The sequence below is a fragment of the Oncorhynchus masou genome, unplaced genomic scaffold (assembly GCF_036934945.1).
Source record: "Oncorhynchus masou masou isolate Uvic2021 unplaced genomic scaffold, UVic_Omas_1.1 unplaced_scaffold_3834, whole genome shotgun sequence".
Taxonomy (NCBI): Eukaryota; Metazoa; Chordata; class Actinopteri; order Salmoniformes; family Salmonidae; genus Oncorhynchus; species Oncorhynchus masou.
Genome location: NW_027010236.1, coordinates 19,071 through 34,050, shown reverse-complemented (window position 1 = coordinate 34,050; position 14,980 = coordinate 19,071). Strand labels below are relative to the sequence as shown.

The 14,980-nt window shown below is 43.3% G+C and overlaps 1 pseudogene; it reads right to left on the bottom strand.

The window, feature by feature from the left end:
• Positions 1–88: 88 nt before the first annotated feature.
• On the bottom strand, positions 89–14,369 carry LOC135534700 (uncharacterized; annotated as a pseudogene).
• Between the last annotated feature and the right edge of the window lie 611 nt (positions 14,370–14,980).

Below are 14,980 nucleotides of genomic sequence, written 5' to 3'. Positions count from 1 at the left end.
AAGGGTCATACCTGGGTGTGCGGGTCATACCTGGGTGTACGGGTCATACCTGGGTGTACGGGTCATACCTGGATGTATGGGGTCATACCTGGGTGTGCGGGTCATACCTGGGTGTACGGGTCATCACCTGGATGTATGGGGTCATACCTGGATGTATGGGGTCATACCTGAGTGTATGGGTCATACCTGGGTGTACGGGTCATACCTGGGTGTAGCGGGTCATACCTGGGTGTACGGGTCATACCTGGGTGTGCGGGTCATACCTGGGTGTGCGGGTCATACCTGGGTGTCGGCATACCTGGGTGACATCGAAGCTGCAGGTGTGCGGGTCATACCTGGGTGTACGGGTCATACCTGGATGGGGCCTTTGGCTTCACAAGTTTGTGTCTCACCAGCTCAGATACCTTAGGCTCTCGACAGGCTGTGGACACAGAGGAAGAGCCCTTAACCACGTAATCAACAGTATTGTGCAGTAACCTAAACAGCAGCACTAAAGCACTATACAGTCTGATGTTATTTAAGCAATAAGGCCCAAGGGGGTATGATATATCGCCATATATACCATGCTATAAGGGCTGTTCTTATGCACAACGCAACAAAGAGTGCCTGGACACAGCCCTTAGCTGTGATATATTGGCTATATATCACAAACCCCAGAGGTGCCTTATTGCTATATAAACTGATTTACCAACGTAATAGAGAGCAGTAAAAATGTATGTTTTGTTATACCCGTGGTACACTGTCTGATATACCATGGCTTTCAGACAATTAGCATTCAGGGCTGGAACCACGACTGTCAGCCAATCAGCATTCAGGGCTGGAACAAGTCAGTTTATAAATGTGGATAAACATGTGCAGGTGTTTTATCTAAATGGCTGTTTGCTGTCAGTATACCTCTCACACACAGTGGTTGCTGGCCACTCCACGAGCCATCTGGGAGACAGGTGCTCCGGGAGCCTCCACTCAGGATGTAGGAGGAGTTACAGAAGTAGTCCACTGTGTCAGGACCTCCTCCAGAGCCCCGGACCAGCTGGAGGTAGCCATGGTGCAGCCTGGCAGGAGGAGGACACACCCCGAGCCCTCTGACTGGGTCTGCACCCCTCTGACTGGGTCGAATGGGCTCTGAGAGACACGAAGAGATGGAGGAGAGTCATGTTTTGAGAAATGGGCTGGTTATTCAATGGTCTACCACACATATGTCAGAGTCAAGGCCCGCGGGCCACATCCGACCCGCGAGAAGGTTTTTACGGCCCCTGGGATGATCTTGATTTATTATTAGAACCGGCCCGCAGACCGCAGCAAGCCGGCAGCCCGCAGATCTTTTACACGCACCAATACTACATTTCCCACAATGCAACGGTGACGCACCGAGCAGTAGGCTGCTTCATTTCAATATTTATTGGCACAGCAGTCGTCAGCATCACAGTAAAATTAACTTTCAGATACCCATCAAAAATGGCAAAACGGAAGGTGGACACTGAGAACCGGGGGTTTCAAACAAGGTGGGAGTCGGAGTATATGTTCACGGAGGTAGCTGGAAAACCTGTGTGTCTTCTGTGTGGAGAAAGTGTGGCGGTACTGAAAGAGTATAATCTGAGACGACATTATGAAGACGAAACACGCGGACAAAAACAAGAATATGGACATGGAACAAAGGCTACAAAAGGCAGAGGAATTAAAACGAGGCCTCAAATCTCGACAGGCTCTGTTCAAAAAAGCCAAATCACAAGGCCAGGCTGCTGTCAAGGCCAGTTTTATTTTGGCAGAAGAGATCGCTAAATCAGCCCGGCCATTTACGGAGGGGATTTCATCAAAAACTGCATGATTAAAGTTTGTGACGAAGTTTGCCCAGAAAAAAGGCAACTCTTTTTAAATGTGAGTCTGAGCAGAAACACCATTGCCGAGAGAGTAGACCAGTTGTCCATCAATCTAAAAGAGCAGCTTGTGAAAAAGGGAAAAGATTTCATTGCATTGGCTGTGGATGAGAGCACCGACATTTCTGACATTGCCCAGTTGTCAATTTTCATCCGCGGAGTGGACTCCAGCCTAAGCGTGACAGAGGAGTTTTTGGCTTTACGTCCTATGCATGGCACAACTACGGGGCATGATTTGTATGAAGAGGTGTCAAGATGTGTAAATGAGATGGAGCTGCCTTGGGAAAAACTTCGTGGGTTTGACAACCGACGGAGCACCTGCGATGTGGACACAGGAGCGGACTGGTGGCGAAGATACGGGAAAAGATGCAAAGAGGAAAACGCGACAGGTGAGCTGACAGCTTATCATTGTATCATACACCAGGAAGCGTTGTGCGGTAAAAGCCTTGAAAATGGAGCATGTAATGAGCATCATCACGCGCACAGTTAACTTTATCAGAGCCAAAGGTTTGAATCACCGCCAGTTCAAAGGCATTTCTGACGGAGTTAGAAACGGAGCATGGTGATTTGCCTTATCACACAGAGGTGCGATGGCTAAGCCAGGGAAGGTGCTTCAAAGATGTTTTGAGCTTCGTGAGGAGATTTGTCTGTTCTTGGACAGCAAAGGAAAGACACAACACAACTCCGAGACGAAATGTTTCTGTGTGAAATGGCTTTTCTGTGTGACATTACGAGTCATCTGAATGCAATGAACTTGCAGCTGCAGGGTCGGGATCATGTCATCTCTGATATGTACAGTACAGTGAAGGCAAATAAAACCAAACAGACTCTGTGGGAGACGCAGATGCGGAAAGAAAATTTGAGCCACTTTCCCAGCTGCCAGACCATGAAAGAGAAGCTCTCTACCAGTGCGTTCGAGCGCACAGTTGGCTGATAAAATAGGTATGCTTGCCGCTGACTTTCGACGCCGATTTGCTGACTTTGAAGCACAAAAAAGCAGGTTGGAACTGCTCTGTAACCCATTTGCTGTTGACGTGGAAAGCTCACCACCAAACCTCCAAATGGAGTTGATTGACCTCCAATGCAATGATGCACTGAGGGCAAAATATGCGGCAGTGGGTGCTGCGGAGTTCGCCCGTTTCCCTCCCCGACACAATGCCCCAGCTGCGCATCCAGGCTGCTCAAACGTTGTCTATGTTTGGCAGCACATACCTGTGTGAACAACTTTTTTTCTTTGATGAACCTGAACAAAACATCACACAGAAGTCGACTTACTGCTGAACACCTCCACTCAATTCTGAGGATTTCCTCAGCTCAGAGCCTCACCGAACATTGATGAACTTGTGGAAAAGATGGGACACCACCAAGTATCACCCTCAACCTCAAACAAGTGAACATTACTGTGCAATCACATATTTAGAGTTTTTACTCAGTTCAAGTTTAAAAGTTAAAGTTTAATATTTGTTTTCACTGCATGTTACTTCTCCTTAAACAAAGTGTTGTTTTTTTGATTAATAGATTTTTGCACTTTATTTTATTGTATTTCAATCCAATTATATTTTAAAATATTTCAGTTGAGTGGATGATAGAAAATTGCTATTATTGTTTTTTCTTTGAAGTAAATTTAGCCCACTTTTGCTAAAATAGAAAATATAGGCTACTGATGGTGCCTTGAATACCGGTTTCTTTCATTTAATGTTCATGTTATGGGGATTTTTATATAAAGGAAATTTGTCTTTTGTGTCTGTTGAAAATTAAAGATTACTGACAGAGCCAAGAAAATATTGCTTTATTTATCTGATCATATTGGAATATATTTGTTAGGTTTTCAGTAGGTTCAATTAGGTTCACTAGACTATATGCGTCATTTAAAAAATTTTCAATGAACATTCGAACAGTCCGGCCTCGGCTTGTAGCTAAATTTTTATTTGGCCCTCTCGTCCATTTGACTTTGACACCCCTGGTCTACCATGACTATGTTGTGTATGTTCATTCCGTAGTACTTTCCTGTGCCCCCACCGTTTTCCTTGTGTTCTCTATTCTCGTTTTCCTTGTGTACTCTCTTCTCGTTTTCCTCTTGTGTACTCTCTCCTCGTTTTCCTTGTGTACTCTTTTCGCTTTCCTTGTGTACTCTCTTCTCGTTTTCCTTGTGTTCTCTCTTCTCGTTTTCCTTGTGTACTCTCTTCTCGTTTTCCTTGTGTACTCTCTTCTCGTTTTCCTTGTGTACTCTCTTCTCGTTTTCCTTGTGTACTCTCTTCTAGTTTTCCTTGTGTACTCTCTTCTCGTTTTCCTTGTGTACTCTCTTCTCGTTTTCCTTGTGTACTCTCTTCTCGTTTTCCTTGTGTACTCTCTTCCTCGTTTTCCTTGTGTACTCTCTTCTCGTTTTCCTTGTGTACTCTCTTCTCGTTTTCATTGTGTTCTCTCTTCTCGTTTTCCTTGTGTACTCTCTTCTCGTTTTCCTTGTGTACTCTCTTCTGTTTTTCCTTGTGTACTCTCTTCTCGTTTTCCTTGTGTACTCTCTTCTCGTTTTCCTTGTGTACTCTCTTCTCCGTTTTCCTTGTGTACTCTCTTCTCGTTTTCCTTGTGTACTCTCTTCTCGTTTTCCTTGTGTACTCTCTTCTCGTTTTCCTTGGTTCTTCTTCTCGTTTTCCTTGTGTACTCTCTGCTCTTGTGTACTCTCTTCCTCGTTTTCCTTGTGTACTCTCTTCGTTTTCCTTGTGTACTTTCCTCTCGCTTTCCTCTTGTGTACTCTCTTCTCGTTTTCCTTGTGTACTTTCTTCGCTTTCTTTCCTTGTGTACTTCTTCCTCGCTTTCTTCCTTGTGTACTCTCTTCGTTGTTTTCTCCTTGTGTACTCTCTTCTCAGTTTTCTCCTCTTTTGTGTACTCTCTTCTCGTTTTCCTTTGTGTACTCTCCTCGTTTTCCTTTGTGTACTCTCTTCCGTTTTCGCGTTTTCCTTGTGTACTCTCCTCGTTTTCCTTGTGTTCTCTCTTCTCGTTTTCCTTGTGTACTCTCTTCGTTTTCCTTGTGTACTCTCTTCTCGTTTTCCTTGTGTACTCTTCTTGTGTACTTTCGTTTTCCTTGTGTACTCTCTTTCTCGTTTTCCTTGTGTTTCCTCGTTTTCCTTGTGTACTCTCTTCGTTTTCGTGTTTCCTTTGTGTACTCTCTTCTCGTTTTCCTTGTACTCTCTTCTCGTTTTCCTTGTGTAGTTTATTTTATTGACACATCATCTAATGTAATGCATCTGTTCCATCAGTACTCAGGTCTGCAACATTCCTGTCTGTGGAGGGGATCAATAACGTTGATCCATTCATTTTACATGATCTTTAACTTTACCTTTATCTACCTTCCCACAGATGGGCACCGTGCCACCCAGGTGGCGTTGGGCAGGCAGGTCCTCTGGGGCTGCCAGTCAGTGTGTAGGGTGGGTGGCACAGGTACTGAACAGCCAGGAGCTCATCCTCCGCCATACACAGAGAGAGCCCCGTTCACGGGCCTCTCTGGCACACACACACACCTGACTCCTAGCAACTGGAAGGCAGAGAGAGTGTTGTCTGTGTAGAAATATCAACCCTCCCTAGTTTGGTCTGGACTCCTGAAATGACCCGTAGCCTTTTCCTGCAGTCAGTGACCAATAGCGCCCCCTTTTGGACTCATGGGTGGAATGCTATATTTTAAATAAAAGATTTACAAAAAATGTAACTGATGAAACTCGGGTGTTTCTATGTCAAACAGTTTTGTTATATGTCAGTCTCCTGTGCACATAAAGTGTGATATTGTGATGCAAACTCAACATTGAAGACATTTCAACTCCATATTTGATATTGTCTTTTTCTATGCCCATAACCATGTGTGAGGTGAATACTTCTGTTTCAATGTAGATTTGTTTAAGACTACCAAGAAACACTCTGTATGAACCTGATATAACCGAACCAGTAAAAGGTTCTGTATGACCCTGATATAACCCACCGCAGTAAAAGGTTCTGTATGACCCATGATATGATATAACCCTGATATAACCCACAGTAAAAGGTTCTGTATGACCCTGATATAACCCACCGCAGTAAAAGGTTCTGTATGACCCTGATATAACCCACCAGCAGTAAAAGGTTCTGTATGACCCTGATATAACCCACCGCAGTAAAAGGTTCTGTATGACCCTGATATAACCCACCACAGTAAAAGGTTCTGTATGACCCTGATATAACCCACCGCAGTAAAAGGTTCTGTATGACCCTGATATAACCCACCGCAGTAAAAGGTTCTGTATGACCCTGATGTAACCCACCGCAGTAAAGGCCTTGCATGACCCTGATATAACCCACCGCAGTAAAAAGTTCTGTATGACCCTGATATAACCCACCGCAGTAAAAGGTTCTGTATGACCCTGATATAACCCACCGCAGTAAAAGGTTCTGTATGACCCTGATATAACCCACTGCAGTAAAAGGTTCTGTATGACCCTGATATAACCCACCGCAGTAAAAGGTTCTGTATGACCCTGATATAACCCACCGCAGTAAAAGGTTCTGTATGACCCTGATATAACCCACCGCAGTAAAAGGTTCTGTATGACCCTGATATAACCACCGCAGTAAAAGGTTCTGTATGACCCTGATATAACCCACCGCAGTAAAAGGTTCTGTATGACCTGATGTAACCCACCGCAGTAAAAGGTTCTGTATGACCCTGATATAACCCACCACAGTAAAAGGTTCTGTATGACCCTGATATAACCCACCGCAGTAAAAGGTTCTGTATGATCCTGATATAACCCACCGATAAAAGGTTCTGTATGACCCTGATATAACCCACCGCAGTAAAAGGTTCTGTATGAACCTGATATAACCCACCGCAGTAAAAAGTTCTGTATGACCCTGATATAACCCTGTATGACCGCAGTAAAAGGTTCTGTATGACCCTGATATAACCCACCGCAGTAAAAGGTTCTGTATGACCCTGATATAACCCACCGCAGTAAAAGGTTCTGTATGACCCGGATATAACCCACCACAGTAAAAGGTTCTGTATGACCCTGATATAACCCAGTAAAACTGTATGACCCTGCAGTAAAAGGTTCTGTATGACCCTGATATAACCCACCACAGTAAAAGGTTCTGTATGACCCTGATATAACCCACCGCAGTAAAAGGTTCTGTATGACCCTGATATAACCCACAAAAAGGTTCTGTAATAACCCTGATTCTGTTATGACCCTGATATAACCCACCGCAGTAAAAGGTTGACCCTGATATAACCCTGAGTAAAATAACCCACCGCAGTAAAAGGTTCTGTATGACCCTGATATAACCCACCACAGTAAATGAGGTTCTGTATGACCCTGATATAACCACCGCAGTAAAGGTTCTGTACGACCCTGATATAACCCACCGCAGTAAAAGGTTCTGTATGACCCTGATATAACCCACCGCAGTAAAAGGTTTTCCTCCCAGGAAGCAGTAGAGTGAGGTTTTATAATACCTGAACGATAATGAATAACTCACTTTGTTTGGGGAGGACATGAGGTTCTGGCTACCAGACGGATCACTAACCGTTCTCACACAGTTGGCCTGTGTAGCCTGGCAGACATGCACAGCGAAAAGACTGTACTGGGTTCAGCAAACAGGTTCCATGGTGCTGACAAGGGGAGGGGCTGCACGCTGCAAGGGAGCCGCAAATACAAACAGACAATTAGACAAATTATTCATGAATAATGAATAACGGGCTGAGCAACAGACAGGCTGACTGACAGACCGAACCGGCTGATAGATTGAAATATATTAAATCATCTTGGCCAAAATGTAACCATATATAAGGACATGCAACATCTATGCCAAAGTCTTGTTGATAATGGCAATAAAACCTGCCTGTAGCTACCTGAGCTCTGCTGAAAAGCTGCAAAGAAGCCATCAAAGTTGTTGTAGCCATCGGAGACAAACAGGACGTGCAGCCTGCTTTCCAGAGGTTCTGATTGGTGGAGGCAGCTCATTCCCACAAAACCGGCCAATGACGGGGAGCTCAGCTGTCACCATCTCGCAGCTCCACGTAGTCATAATGACAGTTGTGGTCAGGCTCTAGACTAAGCATGGAGAACCTGGGGTGGATCCAAACAAGGTCTTTGTTATCATCATGTTTGGCTGTTAAGTAGGATAAGGTATTAATCTATATAGTGTCCATATTAGGACATCATCTTACTACCCTTTAAAAAAAAAAAATCAGTACGGATCCATGAAAGCTGCAACTGGATTGTGACAGACAACTTCCTCATAGAATACCGTTCAACTTCATGAAAGCCAATGAGAGATTCAATGAATTTGACAGTATAGTACAGTATAATCAATTCAGGGACCCACCTGAGCTCCACGTTCTCCCTCCTCTACCTGCACCCTCCACTCACAGTGCGCATTGATGGGGTAACTCTCCAGCATGATGTGGCCCTGGGCTCACGAATCACCCCTCCACATGCTAGGGACAAGAACACATACTCTGAGTCTCCCATAATGCAACGCAAAATAACTAGAGATTAGAACAGATGTTTGTAGCAAGTCATTCACGTCGATGTATAATGAACAGTGTTGGGGAAGCTCCTCTGAAAATATAGTTTACCAAGCTACCAATTACATCACATCGTCAGAAGTTGAGCTACACTGAAGTTATAAACACAGCTTTCTTAACTGAAGTTACTTTTGATTTGATTTGATATGTAAATATAAAATGTCATAGAAAACAAATTGCAAGAACAGATCATACTAGAGTCAGAAGATAACATAGTGTTTAATTTAGCCTATTAAAAATACAAACTATGTTTCAAGTGAGAATTAGACAGGTCTGATGAATTAGACAGGTCTGATGGATTAGACAGGTCTGATGAATTAGACAGGTCTGATGAATTAGACAGGTCTGATGAATTGGACAGGTAGGATGAATTAGACAGAGCTGATGAATTAGACAGGTAGGATGAATTAGACAGGTAGGATGAATTAGACAGAGCTGATGAATTAGACAGGTCTGATGAATTAGACAGGTAGGATGAATTAGACAGAGCTGATGAATTAGACAGGTCTGATGAATTAGACAGGTCTGATGAATTAGACAGGTAGGATGAATTAGACAGAGCTGATGAATTAGACAGAGCTGATGAATTAGACAGAGCTGATGAATTAGACAGGTAGGATGAATTAGACAGGTCTGATGAATTAGACAGAGCTGATGAATTAGACAGAGCTGATGAATTAGACAGAGCTGATGAATTAGACAGAGCTGATGAATTAGACAGAGCTGATGAATTAGACAGGTGATTGACTAAAAAGTAGTGTGTAGGTGATTAGATACAGCACTATATGACTAAAAAGTAGTGTGTAGTTCCAGTAGTTAGATACAGCACTATATGACTAAAAAGTAGTGTGTAGTTCCAGTAGTTAGATACAGCACTATATGACTAAAAGTAGTGTGTAGTTCCAGTAGTTAGATACTCCACTATATGACTAAAAAGTAGTGTCGTTCCAGTAGTTAGATACACCACTAACGTTAAATGGCTAAAAAGTAATTAACTACTGAAATGTTACCAATGTAGTTCACTACTCCTCAACACTGGCAATGAAACAAGTGAAAAACTCCCAAGGACTGTAATTTAGAAAATGCTCTACCCCTGAAACAGCTGACTCACTCTTGCAGTCTCCACCTGCCCAGCCCTGACGACAGTCCGTACAGAATCTCCCTCGGATGAAGAAATCATCCTTGGCCTCCCACGTCCCATTGTGACAGGTTTTACAGTTCTCAAACAGACTGCAGCCTGAGGGAAGAGGAGAAACAAGGGAGCAAGGAGATCAGGTCAGCAGCTAAATGACATGCAATTTCAACCAATGTTTAATCACATTCAATGTTTTGGTTAATTTAAACGTTTATAAATCTGTGAGAAAAGTGAATCCTTGTAATTACATCTTAACGTTAAAGCATTATCAACATGTGAAGAATAAGAAGACAAATGTCAGTGTACAAACAGTTGTATTGGGTAAGAAATCTGGAAGGGAGTAACAGAGAAGCAGTAGAGGCACAGATTAAATAGAAGGAGACAGATGTCTCAGCAGGATGTGGAAATCTGAAGCGCCCGTTTAGAGCTTCTTCTCACCACCAAAGTTGGTGATGGGAGGAAGTCCAGGGCGGAATGTGGGAGAAAATGAGCTAAATGAAACTTGGTGTCAATACAGTCCTCTTCCCAAATTCCAATCTGTTATGAACAGAGTGGACTAAGTTTTGTGTACTTGACCCTTTACCAAAGCTCCCAAAATGTTTTGTTTTGTTTTTACAATGAAATCACAAGGTGGGTCCTGTGTGCTCAGCAAATTGAATTATTGCACATGAACACTTCACAAAAGGAGGTGTTACCCAGCAGAAATATGCAAATATATTCTAAAAAAAAAACATGACAACAGGATCTCGCTAGGTCGTGCTTGGTTCTGCCCACCTCCATGCCTGTTCTGCCCAATATGCTTCATTTGCTCCCACTGGAAATGACAACGATGAGATATTTTGGGGTTAGTTACCAGTATCTTGGTAGAGGTCTGATAGGTTGTTTACCAGGGTGGATGATGCAGGTCACACTGGTCCAGTTGCTGCAGCAGGGGACGGAGTAGCCCACCCGTGCCCCCTGGGAAGGACATCTACACTGGATCAGCTTTTTTGGTACTCACAACAGTCCCTACACATGTGGTTCCACTCTGAGCTGGGACACTTGTCATCCACCACACCTCTGGAATCTAAAATCAATCAATCAGTCAATCAAATGTATTTCCTAAAGGCACTGAACCCTAATTGCTCCAGGGTCACTGTTGACAATGGCTGACCTGGTCGTGGACCCCCATTCCCTGAGGGTGTCCCAGGTGTCAGGGCTTTGCGCTGCTGGTGGAGAAGTCAGGAGCATTGAACAAGTGCACACTTTATTATGGCAGTAGAGAAAAATAACAGAAGAACGCAGCTTCTTGAAAAACCTCCAGCCCACAAGGCAAAAGTGTAAGGCGCGATAAATGCAAGACACTGTAATACAAAATAAACAAAACCGTGTGCAAAAAACACGGAAACCCAGTTTGGCGCGTAACGATAACCAATTTAACACTGAACAATTACACACCAAGACATGGAGGAGAACAGAGAACTAAATACATGCAGTGTGATTATGGAATGAAAACCAGGTGTGTATGGAACAAGACAAAACAAATAGACACATGAGAAATTTATCGCGATAGCTAGAAAGCCGGTGACGTCGATCTCCGAACGCCGCCCGAACAAGGAGAGGAGCCGACTTCGTAGAAGCGGACACGGGGTGAGTTGGGATATACAAAAGAAACACATTTCCAATTCACACATGTATCAACACATAACTGCACAGCACATGATACCAGCCTAAACTCACAACAACAAGCAATGTCGTATCAAGGAGTTGCACGTAAAGAGACTGGCATGTTGTGAGTCAAGGTATCCTAGTGGTCAGAGCGTTGGACTTATAACGGAAAGGTTGCAAGATCGAATCCCCAGGACAAGGTAAAAATTTGTCGTTCTGCCCCTGAACAAGGCAGTTACCCCACTGTTCTCCGGTAGGCAGTCATTGAAAATAAGAATTTGTTATTAACTGACTTGCCAAGCAAATAAAAACATGAGGCATGGCATTCATTTGTCTATGATTACTGCTCCTGTAAAATAACATGCTCTATAGTCTACATGAATGCACATCTGGTTTCATGACATGTACTTACAAAATAATAGTTAGCTACAGTTTGAAAGCGACACAAAACAAGGACGCCTGCGTCTGTACACACATTTGAATGTTTCCTCTCTGTACTGGAAGAATGTTTTTTGGGGATGAAGTTATTTGTATGAAGCTTACTTCTGCTATCTCAGAGATCTGGTTATCATATTCGTTTGACTAGGGCTCGAGTAACGCTACGTTTAACCTGGCTTACCAATTCTAATATATTTTTTCATCAATTGGTCTTTTGACCAATCAGATCAGCTCTTTTGCCAATGATTAGGGCAAAATATCAGAATTATGGTCCCTGTGTAAACAGAGCCATAGCTACATTAGTAGTTTGGGTCCTGATGCTGAAACAGCCTTCTAGCAGTGTGTATATCAGACAATATGCCACGGGTAAGATGCAAAACTAATTTGCAGTCATATTTATGTTGGTAAACAGTTTATAATGGCAACATGGCACCTCAGGGTTTGTGGTATATAGCCAATGTATCACTGCCAAGGGCTGTGTCCTAAGAACAGACTTTAGGTGTGGTATATTGGCCAAGATATAACAACTCCTCGGGCCTTATTGCTTAAGTATAGCATGTGTACACTGGAGGAGGGTTTAGGGTAGAAATCCTCTGTGAGACTATAATTGGTTAGATACCTCTCATCAACTTCCAGGTGCCTTGTGGCAAGTTCTATGTGATTCTATGCTGTGATTCTACAGTTCTCTGGTGACTAACTCTGCTGAGTGGGTTAATCCTATTGAAACAGGGCTAATGTGCTTGAATCGTAAAATCATGGGTCACAGTTCATATCGTGCTCCCCAGGGGTCATTACAATAGCAAGAAACCCCCAAACCCAACCTGACACTATCTCGTGATGGTTCCAAAGGCATGTCTTTAACCTCTACAGACTAAACCCTGTCTAATCTGGGGTTCTACTATCTATATGGAATTGTTTTAAGAAGGTCACACCAAGGGTCATTTATCTATTTGATTTGACATTTTAAGACCCCTTGAAGTATAAAATACAATATAAAAACAAATAGTTGATGAAAAAATGTATTTGGCCAAACTGCTAATACAAACACATTGAATAACAGATTCACTACATGGAATAACAGATGACCCCCCCCAAAAAAATCTAAAGGAAGTTTGTTCTGAAGTGTCTGTCCTATATCTGAGAGAAACATTTGTTGTTGTTTTAGCATTAAGTTCCATATATACTTCCATTCATTGTTCAACTGTTACCGGGGACCTTCAGGTACGTCTTGTGAAGCCTGTGGGGTCTTAGAGCATAACAACCACATGTACGTGTTCATGAGAGTCTCACATCCTATCAGTGTGAGGCCCAAACTGTTGGGACGCTACAGACAGAAGTGGGCAGATCGGCTGCACCGACTTCAGACGAGTTCTAATACGTTTGTGGGGGTTGCAGATCAAAACGGAGAACACCACTGTGTTCGTTAGAGACTCATCTTTCCATAGAGGGGTCAGGCCAAACTCTTCGGATGCTACAGACAATTTTGTGAGAAGACCAATTTTCGGATGTCTCATGGTCTGACAAATATCTAGCCCTGTCACCTTTCACCTTTCACCACAGATTCGGAAGTGCAACATTGGCGGATTGAAATATATCTAGGAGAACAGATATCTCTAGTTTAAATTGACGTCTTTTACAGGGATTATTTTGTTACGCTAATTCGATTTCTAGGGGGTTTAATAGAGTCCTACAGTCATACATATTATCATTACAGTCTGGTCAAAATGAGTGTGGCAATTCATAGAAAATGTCCCCAGCTTTCTAACAGCAGGAAACTTAGAATCCAGACTTGACAGTGACTAGAGAAGTTAACTCAGACTTGACTAGGTCAGTGACTATAGAAGTTAAAACCAGACATGACTAGGTATGTGACTAGAGAAGTTAAAACCCAGACATGACTAGGTATGTGACTAGAGAAGTTAAAACCCAGACATGACTAGGTATGTGCCTAGAGAAGTTAAAACCCAGACATGACTAGGTATGTGCCTAGAGAAGTTAAACCCAGACATGACTAGGTATGTGACTATAGAAGTTAACTCAGACATGACTAGGTATGTGACTAGAGAAGTTAACTCAGACAGACTAGGTATATGACTAGTTAACTCAGATCAGACTAGGCCTAGAGAAGTTAACTCAGACATGACTAGGTATGTGACTACAGAAGTTAACTCAGACATGACTAGGTATGTGACTATAGAAGTTAACTAGACATGACTAGGTATTCCCATATGACTCAGAGAGGAAATAAATTACTCAGCCAGTACAAAAGAAAACTCTAACAATGGAAGTTGTGTGAACAGTTCAGAATAGGGAGGCTAATACAAGTCACAGCAGGCTTTGTAGAGTCATACATCTGAATGAAATGTGTTATCATCAGTATATGATGAAATCATCGCTCTAGCTCTTACCGCGGGGCCAGGCAGTTGCATGAAGGCAGAGTAGAATGACATGGAGAAGAAGAGGCAGGAGGTGTCTGGGTTGCAGATGAGGGAGCATTGTCGTCCTCCCAGTGGGCTGCACCCTCTGGCACACAAGGACCATAGAGCTAGGAACCAGAACACACATGATGTCACTGAGGAGTCCGGAATCTAAAGTGTTCCCGTTCAGAACGCTCCACATCAATCCCACCATCCTCTCTTTCTCTGGGCTCCAGATGCAAAGCAGCTGTTGAGGAGAACACTCACTCACCACACTAAAGGAGAGATTTAACCCTTTCTTTTCACCAGGAGTCACACTGGCATTCTGCACTCTCTCTCTCTGTGATGACGGACAAGCTCCATACATACTCACCATGCATCTGAACTCTCTCTCTCTCTCTCTCTGTGATGACGGACAAGCTCCATACATACTCACCATGCATCTGAACTCTCCAGCTTCTGTTTTTACAGACATGCCATGTGGAATTCTGGAAGTCCAAAGGAAAAGGGGAGTGGCTGCATATTGGCATGTCGAGAGTGTTGCAGGGAAAACACTGTCACTTTTAATGGAGAAAACAGAGATGGCGAGTTGATGATACTCCAGGGAAAGATGTTTTCCGTCTGTGTATGGCGGGGGAATTCAGTGAAGCCTGAATCAGGACGTCATTGTACTGTAAAACCCCTCAGGCTCTGGCCTGTGAGATTCAAGGGAGGCCATGCCAACAAACAGTGACAATAAGCAGAAATAATGTCATTCCTGTTCCTGTCCATAGTTGTCTATAGGAGCGAACCTGGGCAAAGCTTCTATACAGGATGACAGTGTATTCTCTACAAAAGGGCTCCAGGCAATGGGGCGGACAGGCACTGCACAGCTCATTGCAAATCACTGTTTGTTTTTCATTACCTGGCTTGAATA